This window comes from Humulus lupulus, chromosome 3, assembly GCF_963169125.1.
Source record: "Humulus lupulus chromosome 3, drHumLupu1.1, whole genome shotgun sequence".
Lineage (NCBI taxonomy): Eukaryota > Viridiplantae > Streptophyta > Magnoliopsida > Rosales > Cannabaceae > Humulus > Humulus lupulus.
Window position 1 is genome coordinate 241,332,591 of NC_084795.1, and position 6,434 is coordinate 241,339,024.

The 6,434-nt window shown below is 29.8% G+C and overlaps 1 long non-coding RNA gene across 1 annotated transcript; it reads left to right on the forward strand.

Moving 5' to 3' along the window:
• The first annotated feature begins 612 nt into the window (after positions 1-612).
• Positions 613-5,155, forward strand: LOC133821576 (uncharacterized). Its single transcript, XR_009887679.1, has 4 exons — positions 613-876; positions 1,010-1,179; positions 4,561-4,794; positions 4,876-5,155. It is a non-coding gene; the product is annotated as an uncharacterized LOC133821576 (long non-coding RNA).
• The last annotated feature ends 1,279 nt before the right edge of the window (positions 5,156-6,434 follow it).

Sequence of the window (6,434 nt, forward strand, 5' to 3'; positions counted from 1 at the left end):
TGGCATAGAATATGTATTTTGCTATTGGCTTTGGTGTATTTTGTTACTGGTTTATGTTGTTTTTTTATTGCTATTGTTGGTTTATTTTGCAGCTACTGTTAGTCTATTTTTTTTTTTTAAATTTGGTAATTTAATCATGCCACAATTACATAGGTCCAATTACTTTAACAATTTCCTTGTTTCCTAGTAGTGCATACAATGGAATAATACCAAATTCTAATTATATTACTAAGTTATTGGGAATTCAGTAGGAATATGCTTGCTCTTATAAACTCTAGTTAAGTTTAAGTTGCATGGATTTGTATTTCCTTGTTTTAATTTGTATTACAATAGGGGATGTAATTGCTTATTACTTCTAAGAGAAAATATTATCATGAAGGTTATATATTCTATCTATTTATATTTAAACTATCTTTTGTACATTTAATATCAGTATAGGACATATAGGTGCTTTTTTTATTATTTGAAAAAAAAACTTTGATTGATTATGTTTGTAGTGTAGCAAGCCTTTGCCTTGCTTTCTGAAGAAATTTATGAAACACTTTATGCTTCATTGCTCCCTACTGTCTGAAACTGTTAAGCATGAAAAGATTATTACAGAAAGCACTGATCTTCCTGGTCACACAACCTTAATTTACTTCTGCAAGTTAAGTCATTTGAATCAACAGCTGAAGTAGATGAGTGGCTGTTTTCTAATCCTATGCTGACCCCAGAGCCTTGCATTTTGTTGAACTAAATTCTACTGTAATTAGCTATGGTATACAGACTAATTCAACTCCATTAGAAAAAAAGGGAACTATGAAGAACCCACATTAAAGTTTCAAATACCACTTCAAATTGCAGCAGAGCGTGAAATTGCTAGGTCTCTCATTGGAGGTATCAATGTTATAGATACTTGATAGCAATTTTTTTTTTCTGGTTACATGATAAATTAAAAGAAGCTTTGACTTTTAACAATTGCTTTAGTCTATAAATGTGTTACTTTTGTGATGAGTTTTTTCATTGTCAGATCCAAACTTTAGCTTGATGGTTTCATTTAAGGAGTTTGCACACCCTAAGGTGAAAAGTCTCTCTGCAATGATTACCGTAGGACCACCATTTTTTATTACAACTGCAATGTTTGGTTTTGTACTTCAGATGAGTTCTTTGGTGGTGGAGAAAGAACTAAAACTTCGACAGGTACTAACTTAGCCAAATAATAATAAATTATAACGTAAATGATCTAGTGTAGAAGAAATGAAGACATTAGTTTATATTTTGATATTTCTTTGCTAGTTGATTTTCTGGCATTTCAGGAACTTGTTACTACTTGGGTTGTCATTTTGGCTTGCCTTGTCCATGGGATTGACCATTTATTGGGTCTCTCATTTGGTTTTTGTTTAGTTTTTCCTCATTTTTGGCCATGGGGTTGCTCTGCTTTTTATTTACTATGCAATTTTTCTGTAATAATAGAATGGTCTGTTTGGTTGAATTCATGCATTCAACTTTTGATTGAGTATAAAAACTGTCTTAAGATAGAGCAATAGATCATATACTATGTTATGCAGACATTCTATTTACTAGAATAGAAGGTTTGATCATGTTTTTATATTATTTTTTATTTGTCATATGACTAAAATTTTTTTTCCACTACTGATATATGTACAAGTGTGCAAATTTGTAGGTTGAGTATGAGCTATCTAATAAAGAAGCAGTTATGTCAAAGATAAAATACAGCCTATTAAATTCACTAAACTAAAATACATACAATTTAAATTTACAATGCAGCTAAAGCCAGCACAAGAAAGATGAGCAATCAATGAAATGATACTTCCGTATAAGATTGCAATTTAGTATGCTGACTTGAGAAACTAAATCTATCTTTTGTTGGAATTTGATTATACTTATGTTGTCAATCTTCTTTATTATTTTTCTATAATGGAGGCGTAGCTATTGTTGATCTATTTATTAATTCTTCTATTAACTTTCATTCAACTTTTGGTCTCTTATTTATAGGTCAGGAAATCAATCAAAGAGACTGCCTTAATTCTCTCTAATGATGATGTTGAGGAGTCCTCACTATTCTATATGTAGCTTTAAATAGATTATATGGTAAATCATTGCACTCTTGTTCCTTAATGAAAAAACCATATGTATCTTGTTTTGAGTGTTTATTTTATATTTGTGATCCTAAACTCTGTATTTATAGTTATTTTAATATATTTGATATGGTTTAGGTGATAGCTTTTAGGGTTGGGTGCCGACCTAGTCGGGATGCTTTTCTACTAGCTTGATGCTAGCTCCTTTGTTCTTATTTTTACTAAGAATATATATCTAGATTGATTTCCAACAGAATATAATATAAAAATTTAGAGTTTGATTTTTTTTCTTAACACATTTTCTTACATTATCTCAATTAATTTGTCTATTGATGTTGATAGTTTATTAATTGGTATGTAATTTGGATTTCATTTTAGTGGCTTCATTGGATTTTAAATTGGAAGGAAACTTTATTTCCAACAGTTTGCAAGAGGTATCTTCTCTTACTTTTGTTTTATAATATTATGCAAATGTTAAAAGAGTTTGAATATCTTAGATATTTATCCATAGTGAAGTAGGTCCTTAGATTATTATTGTGTGTTGCAGTGATAACGGAATGTTGAGAACTTGTGTGTCTTAGTGAAGTAGGATCTGAGAAATTTGTGTGCTACGGCGAGATAAGGAAGAAAATTTGTGTGTTGTTTGAATATTTTGAATTGATAATGGTAGATGGTTGGTTAATAATATGGGAAGAATGTTTTCTGATTTTATGTAGAATTATCTATTATTATCTTATAATTAACTTGTGTTTGGTTGATTGGTTTGGTTATTGGTAGATTAATTAGATTGGTAAAAGCATACACTTGTATGTTTATTTATTTTGATTTTTCTTTTAATTTTTCATAGACACATAAGAAAAATTATGAATGTAATTCTACTTTGGCTCAATTAAATTTCAAATTGGAAGGAAACTTTATTTGAAATTGTTTGGTGCTTGGGTAATTAATTTTCATTTATATTGATGGACTAATTTGATGATTCTTACTGTATACTAGCCATTTTAACTTTATATGAAAACTACCATGTAACTAAGAATTTGAAATTCCTAGTTTTATTTTTTCATTTCTCAAATTGATTGCCTTGTTGTAAATTCCTTAATCATGTAAATCAACTTTCATATTTATCATCTTCTTCTTAGTTCTCTTTCAAAATTGGAAGGGTATTCTGTAACTTTTGTTTTTGGTTTTTTGTTTGAACTTTTTTTTTCCATGTATAGGCTTGGCTGTTCTTTTTATAATTTAGTTAGCTTGAGAGTTAAAAAATGAGAATATTTACATATGTAATTTTCTGCTGTTGTTATTTGTGGTTTTTCCACATCCTTGTATTTTTTATAAATTAATACAAGACATTTTGTTTAAAAAATAATATTTATCACTTTTCTTAAAAAGTTAAACTTTGATGACTTGTATATACAAAAGAAAAATATTCGTGTAAATGGTTGAAAATATATCTAGACAACTTAATTACGATTCAAAAAGTCTATGTCCATGTTCCTTGGTTGTCTTTACAAATATAAATTCCAATTAAGACATTGCAAATTATATAAAGGCAGGTGTCTAGAACTTTTCAAGAGTAATTACTATGAATTAAGTGTAGTGAGATTATTATTTGGTTGCCATGATAGTGACTTGTCCATCCCTAGTGACTCCCAATGTTGTACTTTGCGATTTCTACTGTCTTCTCTTTGGAGTCTATTTTTAAACTTTTGAATGTTTCATTATTTTTAAGTTTAAAAATTAAAGAATATTATATTTTGTCATCTCTTTCTTCGTAACTATTCTAATATCAGCAAACCCATAGCTTCTTTCTTGATGGCCTCACATTTTTCTTCATTTTATCCTCTTTGAAGCTTATCTCTCAGTGTAAACTCGTTGATCTAATTTTTTATAACATCTTTATCTCTAAATATTATTTTTAATATTTGAGGCTGCTTATCTGTTTAATGGTCATTTATATATATATATTGTTTTTCATAGAAGTTTAGGAATAGAAAGAAACAATCATTTGTTGGTACTCCAAAATAAGAGATAGTGATTGAAAGTATTGTGGCTGAGTTAGAGTAGGTTGAATTGCAATTTCTTCTTTTAAGTTTCATGTGGTTGAATTAGTGGTAAAGTTATGTTCATTCTGTAATTTTTTTTGGATATTTTTGTTACATCATTGATTGAAAGTATTGTTTATTCTCTTCTTATAATAATAACTAAGATTCATGTTTAATTTTTAGGTTTGTCTTTACTTTTGTATTTTCTTCTTTTAATTTTGATGTTGAATTCATGTTTTGTTATCTTACTTGTAAATAGAATACATCTGCTCAGAGTGAGGAGCAATCAAACAATGTTCAATCAAACTCTCATGTTCCTTCCCCTGCAGTAATTATGATACTAATTACATGAAAATGATAAAAATTAGAACTTATATTATTCAATATAAAATCACTCATTTCTTACTGATGGTGAATATGTTTTATTGATATATTGTTAGTGTCAAGAATCACACATTTGGATCTGATGAAATTATTGCAGAAGGCTATTTTGTTTCAAGTGACCCAAATGATGAGGTTCACCATGTTCCTCTTGGGCCTAGTGCTATGAAAATGGGGATAGATCTTGTGAGAAAGAATGATGAATTTCTGTGGAGGCCTTCAGGAGTTATGTCTACTATAGAAGATGCTATAGGTAGTATAATTGCATGGCCAGCTGATAAAGTCATAATTAGGTAATTAACTTTTTTTTATGTACTCTTTTAGTTTACTATTAACTTTAAGTTTAAGCATTAATTATTTAAATTCTTATGCAGCTAAGAAAATCAACCCACAACAAAGACAAGTGCATAATGGATGATGAATTGAAGGATGGAGCAAGTTTCATGGTTTACTTTTTGTGTATCTTGTTATGTTTTTGTTTTTCATTTTTGAAGTAAAAGATGTTCAAGATTATAAAACTTTATTATGTATGCTTTCAAACTTAAGTTAGAACTAAGATCTCATGAAGTAGCCACAGTCATGGTTTGAATTAGTTATTGTTTAATGTAATACTTATGGTTTATCAATCTATTTAATATTACATTTTGTGATTAATTTTAATACTTTTTTATCCAAATACGATAATAAAAACCTTTTCATTTAAAAAAAACTTATAATTATCCTTACACAACACAATTAAAAACCTATTATCTAGACTAAAATAACAAAATTTTATTACTGGACCTTTAATATGGCATTTATGGCTGTTTTGGATACATATTATAATGGTAACAAAATGTTATGATTTATATAATATAACAAACTAAAAATGCTATCAAAATAATCAATTATAACAGTTGAAAAGTGTTATGCAAAAAGCTTAAGATTAAACTTCAAATTTATAACCAATTACTCTAACTAAACGTTATTATTTTAAAATGATAGCAACAAAAAATGTGTTATTGAATACTTTAAGATAACATCGAACATAACATTCAAAAATTTTTATAGAAAAGACGAGACTTTTAATAACAGGGGCTATGTTAGCGTTTTGAGAAGCGTTATGAATACTTCCGGTTAGCAGTTTTTAAGTGTTATGAATACTGTTTTTTCTTGTAGTAATAGTTGTCCATTTCAACTCATTCATGTTCCCCACTAACACCAACAGATGGTCGCAACTCTGGCTTCTTTGAGTCAATCTACTCCAAGAAAAATTGCCCTTTCCTCATCATGCAGACTCCCATAAGTAGCATATAAGGTCCAAGTTGTCTCATTTTACAGGTGCGAGACCATTGCTTCTATTACATTACCACAAGAGTTAATGACATGCATCCTTATTTCCTTCTTCCAAATCAAACAGTATCCACCTGGTAGACATAGTGAACGAATACTAGAAAATCTCGCAAAGCCCAGATCTCTCCCAAATTCTTTCATTCTTCTGTCCTCTACCTTAGTCTCCATTAGGAAAATACAATGAGGTTTGTACTTCCTCTCCCAAGCTCTCAAACCCTGGGTTGTTGGGGCTCTCACTAGGCCCCAAAAATTCCACGCTCGTCTAAAAAAGTGGATCCATTCTAACCTCAACAACCAAAAAGTTTTCATTGTTAGGATCAGCAAGGTTACCTTATGTCTTCTCAGTTTCTAATGGTAGATTGAAATGAATCACTCCTCCTGTACTCTTCCTTATAGTTGTACGACCACTGCTTCTTATGCTCGTCCTTTTACGTGCCCTTTTCTTCCCTTATTTTGACAAAGTCCTTGCCTGACCTTTACCCAGGGAGAATGAAGAAGGGGTATCAGGAGGGAAGAAACTCAGGCCTTCAACACATGATGTTCCAAATTGGATGTCATCTGGGCTAACTTGTATGATTGGGGTAATACACAAATTGGCCTT